General features: G+C 37.6%; 1 protein-coding gene across 2 annotated transcripts in view; it reads right to left on the bottom strand.

Annotated features, from left to right (window-relative positions):
- RBFOX1 (RNA binding fox-1 homolog 1) overlaps nt 1–25,197 on the bottom strand; it is a gene marked incomplete at both ends in the record, with an annotated part of 1,320,957 nt that overhangs the window by 1,278,029 nt on the left and 17,731 nt on the right. The gene's annotated exons all lie outside the window — the stretch shown is intronic.

The raw sequence follows: 25,197 nt of genomic DNA, 5'->3' as shown, positions 1-25,197 counted from the left end.
TGCTTACATCAGACATTGAATTTTCCAAATATAGCCTAGTAATTATTGATGGGGCTTTTTTTGTATGCCCAAGATAAAAGACTGTCAGGGACTGTTTGAGAGCTCTTCCAGAAAAAGCCTAGAATTTCCCTTTTACCAGAATTCCTATCTCCAGCCCGCAACTCTTGGATACTCTGGTAAAAATGAATGGATGCCCACATGCAGCAGCACATGCTAGAAAATGCTCCTAGAAATATCCTGATATGTTAGACATATTCTCCCGGACTTCTATTTGAGATCCTTTTCAGACACTAAATGATTATATATTCTGTGAAGGATTTAAGTATATGAAGCAAGCTGAGTAAGGACCCACCGTTAGAGGCTCCTAACTCAGTAAGAAGTTTCCATTCCCCATCAGTAAGATACACCACCTTCTAAGTTAATGCATTTTTCTCGAGGTTCATACTCAAAATGCAACACCAACTGGTTAGGAGAGAAATTGAGCTATTTGCAGATGTTTAGTTTAGCTCTAGTTTTCGAATCAAATTTGGGCATTGACTTTAAAAGCTCGCTTAAACAGCTTCAGTTTTCTCAAAATCATGAAAGCTAAAAATGCATTTTTTTGGATCACAGACTGACATTTGATTCTGGAGACAGTTAAAACAAAAAAGACAACAGGATTGAAATATGAAGTACTTGGGTCAGGACCACATCATGTTGTGTATTTGTGTGTCTCTACGTGACAGGGAAGGTGGGAAAGGAGGGAAAGGATGGGAAATTGATTGCTGTTTTCAACTTTCAGCCTGCTGTCTTGCCAAGTACTTTACTAACCAGAACTTTTTAGCAAGGTGCTCAATTAAAGAAATAATGAATTTATCGCCTACGGGTTCACTTGCTGAATTCAGGAATTCAGTGGCAACTGAACAAGTGTATAAGGTACACGTGTTCTATAAATAGATAATAACTCTGATCTTACAATGAATCACATATACGGACATGTAATCCTGAGGTATATTTTGTTAAGAAAAATCATACTAGAAAACAGTAAGATATAGCTTCTGAATGCTGGCATATTTTAGTTGCAACAGCAACTCTTGTATATGAGGTTATATTGATCATTTAAAACTTGTTTACTCAGGCTAAGTAAATTAGAGTTTTAGATACATCTATTATACTTCAATAAATTCCATGTTTAATAATTAGTGTTTATTTAGCACACAGTACAGTAACTGTCTAATTAAATATAGATTTGCAAATCTCATTTTAAAGCAATACTGACACTGAAAGGACTGCCAAACCCTTTTCTATCCAATATTGATTTTGATACCAATTTCTCTCAACTTTTGCAACACTCAGTAAAATCTCTTTTTTTCTACATCTTAATGTCATACCCAAGTCCTGTTTTTTTTCTGTCTGCATTCTCTTTCTTCCCATGCATAAACTAACACAAGGTATTTGATTAACTCGATTTCTAATATTTCCAGGTCCTAGACTTCAAGGTTTTATACAGTTCCACATAGGCTTCATCATACCATGAGCGTCAATGAAAGCCAGGACAGGGTCAACAGGGCAAAAATTAAAATAGGCATCAATTATCAGAAGCACATACTGAGGCCACGATCCCACAATAACAAATGCCAGTTCTTCGTGCTACTGAATCACTCACAAGTACAAATTTGATCTGAATCAGTCATATTATCCAGACAGTATGGTAAGAATTTATGCAAAAAGATAATCAATAGTCTCTCTGTAAAAACTTGATGTTACATTGAGGAGACTTGATCTGCCATAAAGCCTACTGATACAAACCAGCCATTGTGGGGTTTTGTTTGTTTCTTTATATCAAAACAAATGCAAACAATTAGAGGGATTCAACACTGGACCAGCATTCCCTCTCAGAAGACGACAGAATTTTTTTTCCATTAATATGAACTAAAGCCAGATTTATCATAATGGCTGAGCATATCTCTTAAGTTCCTTCCAACTCAGCCCAGGTACTGCCATTTGCTGAGCTGAGCTCGGAAGTAAACTAAACTTTACACTTGTGTAGCACTTTCTGTCTGGACATAAGGAAGCACATAACTAGCATTATTAATCCTTTAGAAAGGGACAAAATATTTGTTCCCATTTAGCAGCTGGATGAGCTTATACTGCAAGTCAGCAATACACACACAGCAGTCTTGCTCTGCAGCGTGTGTATCTGCTGCTGAACTGTTGACTTCAACATGATTACTGTGAATTTACATCAGCAGTCTTGATCACTGCCTTTCAGCAGGTTTTTAAGCAATTAAAATTAATGACATGCAGATACCTACTAAAAATGTAGCAAAAAAGGTTCTAGAAAAAGCAAAGTAGAACTCTTGTCTGATCAGTGTGAGCCCTGACTGCTAACCTTACATCACAGGCATACCCTTCCTTCCTCCAGCGCCTAAAAAACCTGCCTTTGATTTGTCTCCTAGTAAAACTGTTCCTGTTGAAATACATTACATAGGGTTTTGCTTTCGACAGAGCTATAACAACTGGTATATGCCATAATTTCCTTTTTTGTTTGATCACCATTATTCCCTTCTCCTGTGCTCTCCGGAGAGTTAAAGCACATACAAACCACCCAAAGCAAAGTTTCACCTATCTTATTCCAGAACCAAAAGGCAGAGCTGTGTGATTTGAATTGTAGGTGATTCCAAGTTGTGACCAAGTCACGCTGTGCTATGACCACAGCTGAGACAAAGCTAGCTAGCTCACATCTCTTTCTGCTTTAATGGTTTCAGGTTCCCCACAAATACCTTCTACATGTCAGTGCATTATAAGGAAGGGATTTATGAGCAAGCACTAGAGCAAAGAACCCAGTGACTCATTTCACTGGACAGACATATCCTTAGAAACCCTTCTGACTGGATCTTATTACTTTTTTTGCCAGTATTCTCAGAGTTGCAGGTAATGTTGACCTACTGATGTGCATGATGAAAGAAAGTTTAATTAAAAGTCTTTGAACTGTATTTCTATACATCTCTAATGAGTAACATCTGAACTACATTCATCTATACACCAGTCAGTGTAGTGTTGTCAATTACTGTTATGCAGGTGTCAGCTGAAATAACACAAATCTAGGATATAAGAAAAGGGACTTTCCCCATCTAATGTCCCCTTTGTTCTAAACAAGGGGTTGGGGGTGTTTGTTTGTTTGTTTTTTTAAACAAAAAACTCCTTTGTTTATGATCTGAAGGCTACAACATTCAAAGCCCAATCCCAGGTCTCCATTAACAAGCAAGTGGTTTCAGTAAGATGGCTCATCTTAGGAAATATTGCAGGACTGAGCCCCGATTTTTTTTTTTCCCCAAAACACTGCAAGTATCCATCTCGTACTACCTACCTCTGTCTTACCCAGTGAGATTACAGAGAGTTTGTCAAACAGGAGAGAGAAATCACACTTATGTTAGGTACAAATAACTGTACTTGACATTTTCCAGCAAATGCTATTATTCAGAATAAAAGTACCTATTCTAAAGTGGAATTAGGTGATCTAAAATAAAGCAGTACCTTTGCTGGATAGGAGCCCTGACACAAGTTCTTCAAGAGCTATCATAATGAAGTCCTCACATACACAAGCCTCTACTCCACAATGAAACAACACACAAATGCTGAAAATAAGGTATTTTGACAAGGAACAAAGGTAGGCTCTTTACTTACACTGTAATCATTGAGGAACACATGCAGAACAAGACTTATTAGGAGCCTGGAGCTAACACATTAGTCAAAGTTACCTGGACTAATTACAGTCAATTTAATCAGAACTGCTAGCAAACAGGAGACGGGACAAAGCTGAACCTAAAAGGCAAACCTAAGAAAAGCCCTGTGCAAACCACTTGTGAAATAGGACACTCTAACGCAACACTCATAGCAGTTCAGTTACTGAATTAAACCTTGTCATAGTTTTGGCATGCTGGAAACATTTTCAGGGTTATTATTTCATTTCTAAATGAGATGATGGTGCAAACCCTCAGTCATTGAGAACTGAACACCTAGGATGTTCCCCACAATTCCTGCCTGCATACCAGAAAGCACTATGTCTCCTTCAGAACAATTAAGCTGTGCATTTCTGCAAGTTAACAGTTTTGACCAGTTTAATTAATTACTAGAGGAAATTCCCTGGATGACCACTCATTTATTCTGTCAATTTATCCAAAATATTTCTCTCTCAAAAACAATGTATAGAAATGTGATTTTGAAAAAGACACATTTAGACGCCTTCATACACTGAGGGCAGCTAGTCTCCTTCAATCTATGTGAATTACTCTTAATAGTGTTAACAGTTAAACACAAATTTGCAAATGCTCTTTGAGAATACACCTAAGTAAACATATTTCTTTATATAGCTAAATGTATCCAAATGCTAAAATGAAAGACATCTGAAGAGACAGACAATCAAAAGTCTTGCCGTATAGTATAAAATGAGACATTTAAATGATGTTTAGTATCTTCATGTGTCAAAAAGCAAGCAGTAGCTCTGCACATCAAACAAAGCATGCTGATAACAAGGCAAAATTTTGTTGAGTACATTGAGTCAAGCTGATTTGTAACATACATTTGCTTTGTACTTTTCAGCCTTCGAGAGCACTTTTTCCCCCACTGTTAACTCTTATACAGATAGATGCATTGGCTCCTTGTTTGGGGCATGTTTCTTGTGGATAATTTCATATACTGGAGGCGGAACAAGGCAGTTTAACTTCTGGCTTGAAAACAGCGGCTTCTAAAGAATTATTTTGTATGATTTCTTTGAACAACTACTTATCACTGATCTACTTTCTCCTTAATACAAAAAGACACAATTTACACTAAGGTTTGTTCTGCGAAAGAAAGACGACATTTCCTCGGAAAAACAATATTTGAAAAGAACTGCAGTTACTAGCATGGGTTGATGCCACTTGACAACACTTGTTCATTTGCTAAGAACAAAAATGGGGTTTAAAAAACAAGTGGCATGGCTGACCTATATTGAAATGCATGTTTAGGAAAAAATTCAGTGTCTTTCCTCTGTATGACTATAGAGAACAGGAGAATACTTCAAGACAGCTAATCCAGTAGATCTTCATTTGTGAGAGCTTAATCCCTACAGGTATCAATGGAGCTACAGTCTGTGTTCAGCTCAGAAAAACTCAGCAACTTCTTCATGCCCATTGGGGCAGCTTACCTCAACTCCAGACAAACAGGAAGGTATGTGCCAGGAGGAAGAAATTGTGTCTGAAGTGGAGCAAAAAGATAACAGATGTACTGGAAGCACATCAGCAGCACACATGTATGCAAGAAATGCAAAATCCAAAGGCTAAACCAATATGCCCAGAGGTAGAACTATGGAGGAAGGGACAGTTGCAAGGCCAAACAGTCTCCCCCAGCTGTCTCCACTAACAAACCTCTGAAAGGATGCACAGCAGGTTTGAATCCTGAAAACCCATTGCTTCATCCACTGTTTCAGAGGCTTTTTGGTGCCAGCAGTAGAAGAAATGCATTTCTCGCCGCACACTGTGGCTAGTCCCCAAAGCAGAAAACACTCTTCACACTGCAAACACTCTTTCCCCTATGTGAAGCGCAGCAGATGTATCTGCCCTCTGTAATCTTCCTCAGCAAAGAAAGAGCTTTCTAACACCTCTCACTTACTTATCCACCAGTAGAAGACCATCCACAGTTTGCCAGATACAAACAGCAGTCACAGAAGGGTCAGGCAAAGAGCTTTGGTGCTTTTCTTATCCTCCCTTGCTACTGGCCAGCATGCAATTTTGCATTATTACTTTTGGAAAAGTATCTCTTGAGAATGTGGACATTTCTTCCTATATAGATATTTGTGTTGTAGTAGCTAAGAGTTTCAATTGAAATGAAAGGTAGTAAGCAGAAGAATCACGGCTATTGGAAGCAGTTTCAAATCTCAGGGCAGTTGAGGATGACAACCCAGAAGCTGTTAGTATATCTAAAAGATAGAAAGATATTTTTAAAATATAAATAAAGACATAAATAAAATGAGTGGGACAATCCAGTGAGATTTCTTTGAATTTCAGAGTCAAAGAACATGAAGATCATGTTTCAAAAATTAATCTTCTATTTTTCCTCTGAGGTTTGCTACACAAGCACATATTAAAAACTATCAGGAAATAGAAAATAAACTGGATTTGATAATCAGGATGTAAGTTTTAATAACTTACAGGCAATCTCATCCTAAATACAGTGAACTCTGAAATCCTTTGGGACTCAAGTTGAGATGAATTGAAAGTTCAACATCAATTGAAAAGTGTCAGGAATCAAGAGAGTTCTTGAAATCTAACATGGAGATTCTATTTAAAGAACCAGAAGGTACACACATAGTAGAATGTGAAGAAACAATAGTCTCAACATTAACAGCATAGATCGATAGAGCTAACCAAGCTGCAGGAGTACCTGACCTATGAAGGAAAGCAGCTGGAAGACACTCTGATTTGTTAGCATTTATTATAAATGTCCTTGTAAACCCCTGCTACCTGCTAGCAGCGGAAGGTATACAAGGAATTCCACATTCACCCTCTTTGAGCCCACAGTATTCGCAACATGTAGCTTACATAGGTACAGCTGGAATAACTGAATTACGTTTGGAAATCACCACATATAGATATCAGGTCTTCTCCATAGTCTCCTTTACACTCCCAGAAGCAATAAAATCCCTATTTTATTTAGAAATAAAGAACAGGGCAAACCGTCCTTTCCTTATTTTTCATTTTCAAGTGTCTTTGCATTTAGTGATTCCAGAGGAGCTAGAATCAGAAGGCAGAAAAAAACTCAGATACATTTTTTCCTGTGTTATTTCTAGCTGACTCAGAACAAAGGAGAACTACTATTCAAAACAGAAGAGCCTGTTTTTAGAAGATTTTCACTTCGCAGATTCAGACATCTCAAGTGAGACTGCTAAGTTGACCCAAACACTAACAGTAGGACAACTCACGACTTCTTGTTGTCTAATATTATACTGTCGCCTAACATTTTAATGACTATCTGTCTAAAAGCATTCAATTCTGTCGTGAAAATTATCTTAGGACTGTGATCCTGCTCTGTAGAAGAGTAGAAAGAAGTGGATCAAGGCAGGGGTAGTCACATGAATTTCTACTGGCTGATAATTTGGCCCTAGAAGCCTAAGATAGGAATTTAAGCTTTACACTGTAAATGTACAAGAGACAGCACTCTGGCAGGAATATGGACTAAATTTGCTAAAAGGTTTTTATATTTCTCCAGCATCTGTAATTCTACTAAAAGACAGTAATTACATAAATGTAAGGCAACTAAGTAATTTAATAAGGATGAAAAGCAGACATGGGGGGAAAAACCCCAACAAATATGCTCTTACAGCACAAGGGTTTGTACACATTAACTTGCTTTCTTAAAGAATGCAAGTTACTAAGGAAGAGTTGTACCAGTGTATACGTTCCAGCATCTCCCAGCACCTTCTGGTGTGTTTTGAGTTTGAGGCTCAGTGAGTGACCTCCAGGGACAAATATCAGCAGCTGTATGTGACCCAGTAACTGAATCATTATATACAGTGCCCCAAATGCAAAAAACCATGAAACACTACAATGAGATTAATGTATTAGAGGGCATTTGTTTACTTTGTTCCCAATTTCAACACACAATCCTTATTTAGAAAACACTACAGCACATTGACAACAGCAGGATTTAAGCATGTTTTCTAAATATCTTAAGAGGAGTTATTAAAGTTTTAGTATTGCTAATAATATATATGCTCTATTTATTCTTTCAGGTGTAAGCATTTTAAGCACCACCCACAGCGAGTGAGAACCTGTGTTGGGATTAGGATTTTGTTTTAAACAACAAAAGCCAGCATGGAAAACTGCTAATGCAGTGGTCTTCACAGCACTCTCAAACCAGATGTAGGCTTTGGTAAGCTATTTCCTTCTGCAAACAATCTGGTCGATGAACTTTGTTTGGACAAGTAACTGAACATGCCCTGGAAGGTACAGTGCTCCCACTACATGGACCCGCGTTCACTGATTTCTGTTAATATTGTACTGAACGCCGAATAATCTTTAAATGAGAACATTCAAAATTAGGAAGTTCTTAGCCAGTAAATCTCGGCCTGCTTAAACAGCTTGCTACATTTTTCTCTGGAAGAGCCCAATAGTTCAAATGATTAATGGCTATATCATTATGATCAAGTGGCATCATAATGATACAGAAGCACAGCCCACCTATTATTGATAGCAGGGTTGGAATTTCATTTACCAGCTTTAATGTCTTTGCATCACTATGCTGTCTGTCCAACATGCATTGATCAATGTAAAGAATACTAAAATCATAGCTACAGTAAATTCCTGGATGTCCTTTGCCCGTGCATTGAACAGTGGAGTCAGAGAGCCCCCAGTAGGCTGGAAACATAGCCTTATTTTACCTAACAAGCCTCAGGGTGCCATACAATATAGCAAATATCAATTTGAATCTAAATTTACAGAAACTGGTAACAGCTACAGACTGTAGTATGATTTTTTTTTTCAGCTGTCTATAGTGCACAGGAAACACAGCCTTGGGAAATTATCATAGGTTAAAACAACCAAGGTGAGATAGAAGTGATTTTCCAACAGATATATTCACTTCTCTCAGATAAATTAACGCTACTTCTTACTAGTCATAAGTTATGAAAACAGTGTACCCCTCCAAGATGGTGTCCTTCTCACATCAAGCTTACCTTCATACAAAAAGTTTGCATCTGCAAATGCACTAAGATTGTCTTTGAAACTCAGACACAAAGTTGAACTCTATGTCTTTACTGGAAAGCCAGTAACCTGCTAGGAAGCTTCAAAGATAGGACCTTAATCTTCAAATGTAACACAACCATCTCTCAAAGTTACATACCAGTGAATTCAGAAGTTCTGTAATGTATATTACTTCTGTACTGTATTAAACTATATTTTTAATTTGCTCATTACACTGCTCATTGGTTTGCTCATTGGTTTCTGGGTCTTGCAGATCACTTCTGATAACTTTTTTTGTCACTTATATAATGCTAGAGAGCTACTAAAGGCTCACAGACTTTAATTCCAACATTACTTACTACTTCCAGATGAATGGAGCAGCTGTGCTAAAAGAATAAAGATCATGAGTTTTAATGAAGAGTCCCCACTGCAACATCAGATACTCCTCAGGACAGCCAAATCCTCAATCAGCAGTACTTTGCAATTTCACTGGCACTTCTATTTTATTCACTTGGTTTAGTGTCCCATAACAGAATCAGTTCAAGAACCATGATCACTGTAGTATGGAACAACACTGGATAGCAAAATGTTTAATAAGTGGGTAGTTGCAATGGCATCTCATTATGATCATAATGAAAACAAAATAAAAAAACCCAACCAAACAAAACCAGTCTGGTTACTTTTGAATTAAAGGCCATATATACAAACTCTTTCCTTCCTTATCCCAGAACTGAATACCCCAGTACAAAGGTTGCTCATTTTGTCCTGTTTATGTCAAATAAGTTAGGAAAGTAGGAAAGAAAAAAAAAAAATCACCCACTCCCCATCTTCTGTTCTCTTTACTCTGAAGGCTCACACAGTATGTCGAGGGTGATTACTTCTACAAATAGAAAATCTCCCCTAAGACACTACGTTTCCCTTCATACTCTCGTATTCACTCAGACTGGTTGAATATGGGCCTGCTATCATATTATGACTATAGGGCTGAGAAATAGATGATGCTAGTTTTAAATCATGAGGCCTAGAAAAAGATACTTCAAGGTATCAGGAGCTTAACACCTTCAGACCCTAAATGACAGCAGTACACGTCATTTGTACTGGCACTTCCATTCACCCTTCCTTGTTAATATCGCAATTTTGGCCAATCATATAGGCAGCGTGGTTTATGTTGTTTATATTCTTTTTAAAATGTGAAAAAACAGAGATGGTAGCCTAGGGGGTAACAGAGATACAAAATCCCCCATCCAAAAGCATAGATGCTGATGGGCAGGAGAATAGAAATAAAACTTCATAATCAACAGTGATAGGCTAAAATTTCACCTGCCTTCTCATATACCAGTGTATACTTGAGAAGTTTTCAGTTGTCTCCTCAATAACAAAGTACTGCTACGGCAACATTTATCATAGTAACTTCTTGGCATTTCTTATGTTGAAAATCAAAAAGAACTTACTAATACTATCTAGACACAGAGAAAAATTAGAACATGTTAAAAATTATCTGCTGTATCTCTTGGCAAAGCCTTTTGCAACGCTGCATGTTTTTATCCCCGAAGAGATCAGCAAACAGGTTCAGAAGAAGTAAGAACAATAGCTTCCTTATACTTCCCTAACTTACAGGGTCAAGAAACGGAATTATTTTTTCCTTAGTTTTACAGATTCTTGTACCTCAAACATCTCACAAAAGACAAATATAAAGGTTGTGATTCAAATACAATGTCTATTTTTTCAGAAGTTTACCTATGTTAACATGTTCTCCAAAGCTAAATAGTTCAGAGTATTCAACTTTAAAAACAAAGATAGAAAAAAACTGCCAGCAGCATTGACAGAAAACTTTTAAACAGCTAACCATTCAATAGCACCACGCCCCATAAAATACCACTCACATCAATGATTATTCCAAACATGTTTTTTGACTTCTCATTTTCCAGTATTTTTTTGTTTTAATCACAGAGCATGTTAACACAGGTGGGTCCTCCTTTCTCCTTTACTCAATATTCATCTTTAGCATTCTTATGTGCAAGAACTTTTAGTAGCTATGTATTTCTTTAAGATACAGCTATGTGTTAGATCAGTTCTACAAGCCTGCATAGCCTTGCGCAAAATATTTAGCATTTCTTTTTCAGATTCTCTCCAATAATATTCTATATGGTTCTTTTCATAGTTGTTTTCAGAAAGACAGCTTGCACTCAAATCTGAGAAACAAATGCAATGCTATAGACTTGACAAAACAAACTGGTACATATAAAAAGTAGCTAAAGATACGTCACTTGAAAGAAACATTATAAATGACTGAAAAGGTCTTACTGGTTTGATCAAAATAAGTGACCTAGTGCACAGAATAAAAGAAAAACCAGGTAATTATTTTTCTCCCTCCCTTCAAGTTTCACAACATAGTATTAGCTATTGCTTCTGTAACTAAGAGAAGGAATATGCAACAGATTTATGGTTACTGAAGTTGTACAAACCTTCCTGTTTCTGTTTTAAGTCTCTGAATAAATACACTCCTACCACTGAGGGTCCTTCAGGCATATGGTAAACCTTACAAATAACATTTTTACAAATGACTGAATTGTGGAAGTGTAACCTCATTGTTGGTCCAGAGAATCAGGAACTCAGTCTTCATTAAATGTGGTGGCCTACTGATGATGACAAAGGTTTTGTACTTTGTCTTACACAAGTATTTATCCTGAATTCAATTTAGAGGGTTTGCAATGTATAACTCAGTCATCAGCTGCATGTTTTTTATTTTATTTTGCTTTCTTGTCTAAATCCCATCCACTGAAAGAAAAAAAACCCAAATCTTAACTATTTACAACATTTTTTTTTGTTTAGTCATTCCATTACTGTGTAGACAAGTTATAAATTAGTCTGATGATTCAGACAAAAAACTCTACAGAGTTTTTACTTGCATGTATCACAGAGAATATCTTTGATCAAGGTTTATAAGGGAAGACCTCTTCCCAGGGATGCATGCCAGCTTCTTAAAGGAAAATCGATACATTCTGGGAGGGAGCATCTGGAGGATTAGCTTTTTGATTTAACAAAGCATCCCTCACTCAGTGAGCTAGGTCTGTTTGAAGCTTGCAGACCTTAAATCACACTTCAAATTTAAGAGCTTAACTGTTTCCCTAAATACAAGTCCTAGGAAAGTGGTTTTGCATTTGTAACCCAGGAAAACATTGTCACAAGAGTTAATACCCTTCAGATTTTCTGTTTTATTATATCCAGATCGAGCTGAATTATTTAGTCTTTGCAAACAACACTGAATTATTTCATGGTAAAAAAGCTCATAGAATTACAATATTTACCTGCACAAACAGAATTAATGTAATTTGTTAACAGAAGGTCATTTGTTAATATTGAACTAGCCAGTGCTTTCTTTCCAGTGGTTTGAGTGCCTCCTTGTGCATTATCATACTTTTCAGAGGCACCCGCAGAAGGACTGTTTGTCCCTTTTCTTTCCAGAAGGGCACCAACTTGATGTACTGCTCAGGAATTATAAAAAGGAACAAAATTATGTAACATCTATTGAAACTTTAGTGTTTAAATTCCCTTCCACCAGGGCTGTTGAAAAAAGCAAGTTTATTGAGCTATGGAATCCAATAAAACTCTAACACTGCAAAGGCTCTGGGACTGCCTTAAGTAATAACGTATGTACAACTAGGAAGTCAGTTTTTACACCATACAGGCTAAGATTTTTTTCTTTTTAATCTTGACTTTAACTTATCTTTTCTTCAGGTAAGAACTTCATAGAAAGTTTTTTACCTAATTAGAAATCAAAATCTTGTCTTACTGTCAACAGCAATGACACACTCAAATACATTTGAAGATCTGGAGCAAATTGACTTGGGAGTACAAAATCAGCTACCTACCACTGAGATTTAAAACCTTACATATGAAGATCACTTTTGAAAATACGGCTGAAGTTTATGAATCATTTAGATTTTATATATTTATTCTATAAGTGAAACACAAAATACAAGATTGTTAACTGTTGGCTTAAAACCCAACTATTTTATCTCCTCTCACCAAATACAAAAAACTACATACTGGTTTTGAATGCTTCTTTTGTAGACGATCTGATTTATGGAGATGACTGAATGGCTCACAACTACTTGTGACATACTGTATCTGATGAAACATAGCAACTCACTCATGCTCTGTGAGAAGATTGCAATAACTGGGTTTTTTTCCTACTGACCCGTGAAATACTTTTACTACAAATATTATGTAATCAAATTTTATAGTAAAAAGCCTCTAAAAAGAGGCTTGATTTCAGCTGTCATGCATAGCAAACAACAATGAAAAAAGGTTGTGGTAGGAATTTACCAAAAATGCAAAACAATTTCATCCTATTTTCTCAGCATCAACATTCTCTAAAAGAAAAAAAAAAAAAAAAAAGGAAAAAATGTTATTGACAGCTTTTTGAGCAATTCCCAAATAAAATTTTTTTGGTATCTCGTCCACTATGACACCATACTGACTAGGGACTTGGGAAGCACGAAATAGGGGCCTGTCTTCCACTGAACTGTTATTGAAGTTTAGAGAAGTTCATCTCGGGAAACCCCTTTCCCCTTAAGGAAGGTACAGCCTGTAGCACCATCCCCGGTCTCTTGCACTGTCCTTGACCACGATCTATTAACTGGGCTCTGGTGGCTACAAACAACTTTTGCAGCTGCCCTCTACAGGACATTTTTGCTTCATCTCACTACAGTGCCTTTCCATTGCCGTAGTTCAGAAATTTTGTCCATAAGGTCATCCAAATTCTGTCGTGACTCCAAATTGTTTTTTCTTCCAAAACATACAACAAAGAAAGACCCAGGTTATGGAATAAAAGCAAAGAGGCCAAGGAGTGACTCTCCAATGTTCACAGCCTTGACATATGGGCTTCCCTGCTCCACATTTGGAAATGAGATACTTTAATTTCTCTTCTTTAGCAAAAAACTACAGGAGTACGGCTCACACTCTTGAAGTGTCTGTGGAAAGCAGGAAGACTCCCCTCTCAAAAACTAGCATGGATAAATAAGCCTTAGGGGCAGCAGCAAGTAGAGATCTATAGAAAGAAAGGAAGAAAAATCAATGCTAGCCTCCATAAGAGCAAAGGGGAGATGAGGAGCAGAGAGAGTCTGTAGCCTCCCTGCAGATGAACTAAAAGCAGAAAAACACATTTCCAAGCCTTTAGATTTGAGCAGTATATGTGGAGCACTGTTCTCATACACTCTTTTTGCAGTCTAACGAGTATTTTCCTCAGCTTGTGCAAGTGGCAGTTTATGAAAACTTTGTGCTGTACAGGATCACATATCCATGCAGATGCTGCTTTTGCTCACATCAGCCTCATCCATAGATGTCTAACAGAATTCTTGCATTGACAACTCTGACCCTTCAGGAAAAGGGCACAACTTAAAATCTTCAGCAGTCATTCATGACATTTAATTGTCATTTCATTCTGCTTTTAGTCTTTTTTTTTTTTTCCTGAGGCATGGGTTTCTGTGACTTTTTCAGAGAAATGATCCACCAAGGACAACACAGGCTATCTGTGACAAGGTAAGGTAAGTCACAGTACAGTGCTTGTGTTTCACACCTACCCCTTGATTCCATTCTACTTGAATTTTCCCAGTACCACGCAGAACAGAAAGCAATTTCAGATACTGTAATTCAGGGAGGAATAATGAGAAACAGCATGCAGTACTAGGAAAATTAAAAGGAATGGTAATTCTGATCTTAGCAAGCCCAGTCCTACAACAGAGTTTTGACTTCTGGACAAGTATGCAGGTGTGCTGCTTTCTCAGCCTGTAGCTTGGTGATTACTGAATACATCTTAATAAAACAAGAGTGCCAGAGGCAAACACTACCTCTCTCTTCACTGAGCTAATTGGGAGGTGATAAACTCAAGCTATTATCACAATGTTCGAGGTTGTGCTAATTACATTGCTCTAAATTAAGCAAGTTATAACAGAAGAGCCAAAGAAGTGCTGCTTAAGAACAGTGCCTTGGGCTGAAAATGGAATTTCAAGAAAAAACAAGAGCCTCCAGTGCCTCTTTCTAGGCTGGGATAGGGGAGAGCCAGATTCAGACCTCTTTCCAGCCTGCCACAAGTTCAATTATTTATATGATGTGTGACAATTCCAGCACAAAGACAAATTGACTTGCACTAGCTAACTTGTGGCACTGCTTGGCTTAAACATATGTTCAAGTACCTGATAGAAATTAAATAAAGCACATACCAAACTTGGACTCCCTACTCTTCAAATGAAAGTTCAAGTTACTGACTACTCTGAATCACACTTATCTCTGTTTGGCTTTTATTTAGGAGGAATACTGGAAATACAATTCCACTATATTTCAAAAGCAAATCTGGAAACTTAGGATTTATTAACAAATGTACTCTAGCCAGCCCAAATTGCTAGGAACTCTAGAGCCTTAAATCAGAAGACTTGGGGGAACAAGGAGGGAAGCAGGTGCTGATTACTTTCACATGCTGGAGTTTTTCACTGGAATACTGAGGATTCTTCAGTGAATTTTCAATAAGAGAGTGGGACAAGTTACATCACACAGCAGCCTCACAGCTACAACATCAGCAGCATCACCTCAGTTTAAGTTCAAGCAGACTTCAAGGAAAAAAATTAATATTGTTGCTTTCCCACAGAATAGAAACCCATTTCCATTTCACTAACTTTAGTGTCAAATTTCACATTCAGAAATCAGTAGACACTCTAGCATATTTAATCCGAAGAGGCTTGGAAGCATATGCTAGCTCTTTTGATAACCATTCCAAAATTGTTTTAAGATCTCAAGATTTACAGTGACAGATCTTGTCAATGTACTACCCATCCATATATTTTGAAAAAGAGAAGCAGCAGAATACAGTTAAAACAGGAAAAGGTAACAACATAGAAAAAATATTATGCTTTAAATAGCAAAACAAACTTTAAAGCTCACTTTTCCAACACACAAAATATTAGTTTTCTTTAAAAGGCAATTTACACATCATGATAGATCCAGGTGAAATCCGCACCCTTTTTAGGATACTGTATTCAAAAGCCACTTCACATATATTTGTAACTAGAAATGTTATTTCCTCTGGTTATACCAATTCTGGCAGTGTTGTTTGGATTATAGCTACAATACAGCTAAAGTTCCAATATTTATAGGCTAGAAAAAGTTCTGAGGGTAAGACTTGATTTTTTTCTTTTCATATATTGAGTCATCATTAGAATCACCTAACTTCTCAGAGCAATACAACATAGCAATCATTATTTCAACAGTATCACAAGTATTTGCTCAGTGCCACATATGTGGCCAAGAGGAAGATATCAACCAAGCAAATAACCATCAGCCAGACTACCTTGAAAAGGGAGTTTATGCAATTTCAACTACAGACATTAAGATAGCTGAAGTTTCAGGCATGAACAGATTAAATTTGCAATTACACCTTTCATTTCCATGAAGCAATAAACCATTTGTGACTTCTTATAATTAAATCCCTTTTAAGCCACCATATCTTTGGATTCCTTTTAGAAACAAGTTGCAGGGAGTCATCTCCAAAACGTAACAGACATGCATTAAAGCCTACTCCATTTGGGAAACAAGTGGTTACTGCTTAAAGCAATCATTCATGAAATATTGTTGAAATACGGATCGTAATTCAAGCCTATTCTCTATCCCCATTACCCACTATTAGCCAAGAGAAAAATCATACTGCATCTTGTTTCCTTTCACCCTATGTCCTTTCCTTTCTCCTTTCTTTGCTGCAAAGCCATGCAGGTTAAACCAGAGGAGATGTTGCTTGCTCATACACTCCTCACCCAAACCATAACCTTGCCTGTGGCCTGCTGATTAGGTGATACTGATTAGGTGAGTAAGTATTTCTGTCTGGCTAAGACTGCTTCAGCAAAACTCTTCAGAATGTTATTTTGTGTCAAGTCTTCATCTAGACCAAGACTTACCTTCTCTCCCCTTCTCTAGCTAAAAACTCTGAAAATAGCCTACTGATTAGACAACTGAGAACTCTGTGATACGGACAGGCAAATGATCCCAACTATCCTTTTTTTTCTTTTCTCATATACAAGCCCATTACCAAGAGCATCACAACTATAGGCAGCTCCTACTCTTGCCATATTTAGGGATGAAAGACTATTTTCATCAAAGGAGAACTGCCTTTGGCATAAGTTGAACCTAACTCCAAAAGCACTCCAGTGTTTCTAATGGAAGTCAGTGATATCAGTGGGTCATTAGCACCAACAGTTTTGCTCTAGAGATCCACTCTAACTAGGCCTTGATATTTGCTAATGAAGACATAGCCAAACATAGTAATTTTCTCTATCTCTAATCAGTCTAGGACTCATTGGAGCAGAACAGGAGTTTCCATCTACTTATATGGGGTCAAACGCAGCACAAGCAAGAACTTCTGATTTAATGAATTAACAAACTTTGAGACAGTCTGAACAAATGTAAACTACAAGAAACACACAAAGGACACAGAGCACCTTACTTACTTATAGAAGATTATTTGGTTAGATCCAGCAGCATTTCCACAGCAAAACTAAATTCAGAGATATTTCATGTCATTGAAAGAACACATATGGAAACTGTGAATGCCCTTAGCTACAAAACAAGATGAGAAATGGTTTACCTCTATAGTATGCTGGTATGATGCACACTGAGTACAACTTAACATTCACTTAAATATAGTCAGTAGTGCCCATTGCTGCTTCATTATTAGTTTAATACTGACTAATTAAGTAGCATTTAAAATGCAGGGGTAGAGTAATAAGATGGTAGTCGCTATTCATTTTGTGCGGGTCAAATACACAATTAAGTTCAGCTTCTGGATCACACTATAGAGCATTACATAAGTAGCAATTACTTTTGGATCATGCATCTTCTGGCCTAGCACTTAAATTACATTTAATTAGTTGCATACCAATGAGTCAAAGCAAGATTTACGATGATGAAATCATATTTCCATGCATACTTTAACATTTTCCAGTTCTTAAGTACTAGAAATGTAGGATTCAGGCTTTTTGCAGCACTTACTGAAACATTTACACTTATTTCTGTTTATCATAGGATCGTCTAGGTTGGCAGGGACCTTTAATATCGTTGAGCCCAACCATTGACCTAACACTGTAAAGTTGTCGTGGTTTGGCCTCAGCCAGCAACAAAGACCCCCGCAGCCACTTGCTTGACTCCCATGACCGTGGGAAAAATCGGCAAAAAAGGGCAAAACTCGTGGGTTGAAATGGTGCAATTTAAGAGAACAGACAAAGGGAAGAAAGAAAAAAAAGAATAACACCAATAAAGGAATATAAGAACGCAATTACAGTACCGCAGCACGCCGACCTGACGCGCACCACCGCAGCCCACCCCCAAGGGGTAACTGCCTCCCTTTCCCCGGCTAGCGCCTCTTATAGCCCGGGCATGGGTCACGTGGTATGGAATACTTGCCTCCCCTGACGGCTCCTTGGGGAAATTAACCCCATCCTTGCCGGAACCAGGACAAAAGTCCCCCACTAAACCATGTCCCTCAGCACATCTTTTAAATACCTCCAGGGATGGTGATTCAATCACCTCCCTGGGCAGCCTGTTCCAATGCTTAATAACGCTCTCAGTGAATAAATTTTTCCTAATACTGACGCTAAGCATCCCCTGGCGCAACTTGGGGCTGTTTTCTCTCACCACATTTCTTGGGCCCGGCCACTAAGCCAGTTTTTTAACCAGCGAAGAGTACACCTGTCCAAGCCATGAGCAGCCAGTTTCTCCAGGAGAATGCCATGGGAAATGGTGTCAAAGGCTTTACTAAAGCCCAGGTAAACAACATGCACAGCCTTTCCCTCATGCACTAAGCAGGTCACCTTATCATAGAAGGAGATCAGGTTTGTCAAGCAGGACCTGCCTTTCATAAACCCATGCTGACTGGGCCTGATCACCTGGTTGTCCTGCATGTGCTGCGTAATGGCACTCAAGATGATCTGCTCCATAACCTTCCCCAGCACTGAGTTCAGACTGACAAGCCTGTAGTTCCCTGGATCCTCCTTCTGGGCCTTCCTGTGGATGGGCATCATATTTGCTAACCACTAGTCAACTGGTACCTCCGCGGTTAGCCAGGACTGCTGATAAATGATGGAAAATGGCCTGGTGAGCACTTCTGCCAGCTCCCTCAGTACCCTTGACTGGATCCTATCTGGCCCCATAAACTTGTGTATGTCTAAGTGCTGTAGCAGGTCACTCACCATTACCCCTTGGATTATGAGGGTTTCATTCTGCTCTCTGTCTTCTAGCTCAGGGGGCTGGGTACTTAGGGAACAACTGGTCCTGCTACTAAAGACTCAGGCAAAGAAGGCATCAAGTACCTCATCTTTGGTCACTATGTTTCTGCCTCCATCTAAGAAAGCATGGAGATTATCCTTAGTCCTTCTTTTATTGCTAATGTATTTATAGAAACTTTATATTGTCTTTAACAGCAGAAGCCAGATTAAGTTCTAGTTGGGCTTTGGCCCTTCTAATTTTCTCCCTACATAGTCTCACAACATCTTTGTAGTCCTCGTGAGTGGCCTGCCCTTTCTTTCAGAGGCCATAAATGCTTCTTTTTTCCCTGAGTTGCAACCATAGCAACTCTGTTGAGCCAGGCCGGTCTTCTTGCCCCACAGCTTGTTTTTCGGCACATGCTCCTGCGCCTTTAAGACTTCCTTCTTGAAAAGCATCCAGCCTTCCTGGACTCCTTTGCCCTTTAGATATCTGTCTTCCTGTACCCTAAAAATACATTTAATTTGGTCTCCAAATTCAACAAATTCAGCATTGGTCATCATTTATAATGATCTATAACTGAAAAAACCACTAGGTAATAAAGACATACCTAATTTGGTAAAGAAAAATGAAACAAGAACCAACACTCAGAATCTGAAGTGAAATAAACCCAACAAAACCCAGGCATACCATATTCTTATTTTTCAATAGTCAAGGTGATTCACCATGAGAAAAGCTTCCCCAAAAAGTGAGGGATTCTCTATCCAGTCTGTTTCCTGACACAAAGATAAACACCGAGAGCCTTCAGACTGGACAAAGTGCACTTCTGTCAAAATCATCTCACCAGACTTGGTAGAACGGTGAGTACAAGTTAAATGCCTGTGATACTCACAAACTAATACTAAGTGAGTAGATGTTCCCAGTTTTATACCAGACAAAAATTCTAGAGTCTTCAACTCCATGAAGATATGTTCATACCAGCATCTCCTTACATCACTGCAAAGAAGTAGTAATATGGGCAATACAAAAAATGCTTATATTGAGAAGCACAGAGCCCAGTCCTGAGAAGAGAAAGAACACTACATTTTTTACTCAAACAAGCAATGATGGATGTATAAAAGCAACAGGAATCTCACTACTGACTTCTTTTGATTTTGCATTAGATCCAAAGTGCCTAGTATCATACGAGAGACAAATTTAATTTCTAAGGAGGGGATTTTTCAGATACCACCCCTGAATGAATATTAAATAACAAGGACCTAAACTGACTTCCCTATTAAATAGCAGGAAAAAAACCCACACCCAATGAATATTAAATCCAGAGATTTTATTTGCACTGACTTTTAAAAGGAAGTACGGTCATGTCACTCAAAGGAAAAACAAATCGTGCCTCATACTGGAACATTTGCTTAATAATATGGTGAATGTCAGCTAAAGATTTCTGCTGCAGTATTAAACCTGCAAAAATAATCAGTAAATCTCTAAGCATTATTACTCTGTGATAAAACTAAACACAATCGAAAAAAAAATTCTAAAAGCAAAGCTGATTCACCATATGGCAACTCTAGTAATATTATACATAGCCTAATTGTGTGGCCATCCGCCTTCCACTTAGCAATGGATGATCTTAACATTCAAAGAAGACAGAATATCTGTGAGACTGAAATCTGCCTTGAGAATCTGGAAAAAGTATCTGAACCACACTAACCAAATCAGATTTGGTCTTTGTTTGATTTTTACGGACTACAAGGAGTTTTCAGTACCATTAAATGCATGCCATTTTTCCAAGCAGTATTTTGATAAATTACTTTTGCTGAGAATCTTGCAGTTGCTTTCCAGAAACCAGCTCTTCTACCTGTTGCCTTCCTAGGGAGTAAACTACAGCAAAGGATAGGTTTTTGATGGAAATAAATGTAGGATTGGCCTTAATTTTCCAGATAAGGAAGGCTCGAATGTTAGATCTGATAAGACTATAAATTTCAGTTTATAAAACTGGGCCAGTTATGTTATCTTGTAGGTCAAAAAATAATAGATTTGCCAATGATCAAAGTTGTTACTGGTCTGCAGTTATCTCTGAATAATAGGTGGAACTCACAAGCATGTTCACTTTCGCAGTGTCTGCTGAACAAGGATCTTAGCAAAGCAAAACAAAGACATCCAAACAGGGTCAAGCATGAAGTAATTGATTTGTAATCTTGTTTTCCAACAGCACACTTTGCAAACTATATTCTATAGGCTCTATAAAGTGCAAAATTAGTAATTTGGCATTTTAATGTGACACAGAAACCATTAATACACATATCTGCATATTGTTAGAGACCTGAGTGATGAAGTGGCTTCAGAGATAAGCAAATATTGAAACCAGGTGTTACTCCTATGATCATCTAATATATCATGCAGTAATTCCTGTACCTGTGTGAGTGCACTACACTCAGTATTCACCTCATTTAGTCAACCGAGTTTTAACACAACCAAATGCTCTCCCGTTAACTGACTCAGTAACTACAGATTAATTTTAACCTGCTAGGAGATGAACACTAAACCTGAAGCAGTCATGGTCTTAGACATGAGATATTTCTTGGTAGCACTGCAGAAGGACAGTTTATTTTGTCTCTAAATGTACACAAAGAAATCAATCCACTGGGCAGAAACCTGCAGGGACTTTGAAATGAAGACCAAAAATTGCAGAAGGCAACTACTTAGAAAAGACAGCAAGTAGTTTTGTAACTATGGTTTGAATACTAGATGCATTTGCATCACTTTTTAAGAAGTGGAGTCCCAGAAATCACCTCAACAAAAGCCTGCTTAAGTTTACCACTGTACAGATTCAAAAACTTCTTGATATTATTTTTCCTGTACACTAAGCAGATGGATATATAATCCAAGATATGATTCCTCAGAAACACTCTGCTGCAGTTTAAGACATATTACTTTCTTCACTATGCGTATGATCCCAGGAGGAAAAATTTGATTCTGTCTCAGTGTGCACGACATTCTCTCTACTCTTCAGCAATGAAACAGGCACCTGACTTTGAGGATGTGATTACATCCACCGTATTTTAAAGTATTTTTTCAGTACCACTGATTTAAGTGGAACTTACACAGTACCAAAAAGCACGTACAAGTGCTTTCCTAGGCTAAATCAAAGCCTCTGTTGGAAGAAGGGTATCCCCTTCTCATTGTGACCTTACAAATATGCCCTCATTAGTTATGGAGAGCAAAATTAAGCTGCATGACCATGTGGAAGAACAAAAGCATGAAAAAACAACTTGGAAATGTGTTTTTGTTACTGTAAATAGCACAGAAGCAGACAATAGACAGAAACTAGTGACAACAGGAGTGGCTATAGGAATCATTTACAGATTAAAAAAAAATATTAGCATTTAGTATTTCATAAGCACATGAATTTTCAGAATAGGTTAAGGCATTTTCCGTAAATGAGGCACTATTCTGAAAGAACAGCATATTAGCACTACTGCTCCTGGAGAGAACAACTGCATACCCTATGTCAGGCATGCTGCAGGAGAGACACCACAGCACGCAGCTTTCACCTCTCACTACAATAGACTGTGTGACCCACTTGGTTGAAGAAGGTGGCCAACCATGACCTAAGAAGCTGTTTTTCTTTGTTTTATCTGATTTATCCCAATTTTTGTTATTAACTGCTTCCACCTACATTTTATTCCAAGAATTGCTTTTTCAAAGGATTTTGTTTTGATTTGAGTAGCATACTCTTTTTTCCTTTGATAAATGGAAGCATTGCACTTATGTAGCAGATTCCTCTAAAAAATGTAAAGACGTTAGCCATTTTGTTCCTCAAAAAAGGGCTATTACTGTGAATTATTGTTAAAAATGCTGATTGCATCTGCTTCACCACTTCACAGATGGGAGGAGCCTTTTTTATGAAGATCAGGCCTCTGCATAGTGAATTCGTTAATGGTAGCACACAGGTAGAGTGCCATCAACAAGATCAGGCACGAAACATTAATTTGCTGTTGAATGAGTTATGTCAAGATCGTCTATAATAGTTCCAAGTATTTAATTGGGCCTTTCAAACTATCTAAATCTTTTACAAAGAGAAATGGAAGAAGAGAATGAAGAACTTGTGCAAAACAGTCATTCAATCTTAATCCCAGTAAGAACTCTTCCAAGATTTCTCTTCAAAGAACATTCAAAATAGTGAGAGAAATACTTTAGCACTTGTCCTCAATAACTTCTCAAAAAAAGAAATGAACCCAAATTCCTAGAAAGTGCTCCGCTTCACCCTTCCTCAAATGATCCTCAAGTTCCTAAAATTATTATGGAAGACTACTGAAAGAAACTAAATGACCCACACTTACTGCCAGCAGCTGAACATACTGCATTTTGCTGAAATAGGAGGTGAGACTACAGTGCTGTGAGCTCATCTGCCTGGCAAGCCAGGACTTGGAAGATTATTAATGAAGAGGACACACAAAGTCATTTCTCTTGGTCAAGCTTGATCTGGCAACCCATTTGGAACTTGCATTGATTTAAAAGAATTTTCTTTCAAGCAAGTATCGATGCTTCTAAATTTCCAGTTTTTAAATCAAGACTTTCATTAATATTTTGGTTTATTCTTGAAATTCCATGCTGCAGTGATGGAATTATTTCAGAAACTCAGCTTTACTAAAAATTAAGCTTTTAATTTACATTCTTGTGTAGCAGCTTACATTCCTGTTTGCAGTCTTACAGACAAATCTGTCACTAAAATATCACCCTGTTTAAAATGTAGAAGGTAACAGAAAAACTACCACTTTTAAAATATCATGACTGAAAGCAGATTCATGATTTGAAAAGAAAGCTTTACTTACAATTTAATACTTGGAGTGGGTAATCCAAGAGTAGCTTTATGATAAATCCTACATCTTTGTTAGAAGATTTAGAGAGTTTTTGATATATATACACACATATACACACATACAGTTTTCTCATACTAATAGTATAATTTCTTGCATTTCTTAATGTTAAGCTGTTGACATTTTTTATAATGCTTAAGGTGACATTTGGCAGTTCAGTCCCCACAGACACAACTGTCCTTATTCCTACAGAAGCTAATTTTTTTTTCCACAAAATGTGTAGTCCAAAGAACATGATAAATTATAGGAATAACAACTTCAGGATTATTTAATTTCTTTATTTTTCAAAATATGTAGTGCTGGATACTTTCATTCCCACTGCAGCTTTTCAGCATTTACAATGGAAAAGTAAAATGGCTACCTAGTATTTATGAAAAAAAAAAAAAAAAAAAAAAAGCAAAGTAGTAGAAGAAAGCAAACTAATACTGACACTAACAATATAATAAAAGCAAGCTCTAAATTCAGCCTCCTTAATCACTCAAGGAGATGAAAACATAGGCATCTTGTAGATGAATAGGCCATTGAGGTAAGCAAGTCAGTTCTTTAATCAGAAGCTTTTTCTTCCAGCTACCAAAGTCTCAGAGGTGAAAGCAAAAACCCTGGAGAACTGCTGGCTACCGTAAACCATATACGCCCTGCTAAAGAGGGAGACAAAACGGCAGGGGGAATGCTGAAAAGAGGCAAGCAGGAAACAAGACCTAGTCATCGGGGGTTCCTAAATACCAAGATTCTAAAAACAACTTCAGAAAGGACAGCCGGGCTGAAACATTGATTTGTCCCCTAATTGAAGGCAATGTGATAATGACCTCAGCACTTTGGGTTTCAAAGCTCCTCATGTTATTTTGGGATGTGACCTATCTATGCAGATGCACAGTAAGACATCTCTCACCAGCTCTCACAGATCACTGTGTTGCTGTCAACCTCTCAGGCCAGTACTCCCCAGCAGCATCCAGAATTTAATCTGTACAAAACAATGAGACTTTTTGAAGTAGCTATATTTAAAAAAAAAAAAAAAAAGCAAAAAAGCTAATTCTAATTATCTCATCTCATTTTGTAATTATAAGATATTGGGACACAGACTTATTTTTTTTCCCCCTAAGACAATAAAGTTCATTTGCAATGAAAATCTGCCATGTAAGAGGATCTTACACATACAAATATGTATCAAAGTCAGCAATAATAATTTCAGTCATCTCCAGCACTCCAAGTTATCATTACAAATAGATACATTTTCCAGGGAACAATTTGTTCATCCTACCTTTTTTTGCCCTTGTTGAGAAACGTTTACTTGGCAACATCTCATCACACCCTGCTTGAGGTCACTTCTTACGCTGTATAGCTTATGACCATATTCTACAAGGCACCTGACATGTCAC

Source organism: Vanellus vanellus (assembly GCF_965231255.1).
Source record: "Vanellus vanellus genome assembly, chromosome: 14".
NCBI classification, from domain to species: domain Eukaryota; kingdom Metazoa; phylum Chordata; class Aves; order Charadriiformes; family Charadriidae; genus Vanellus; species Vanellus vanellus.
The sequence above is the reverse complement of the archived record's forward strand: the minus strand, read 5'-3'. Positions and strand labels throughout refer to the sequence as shown.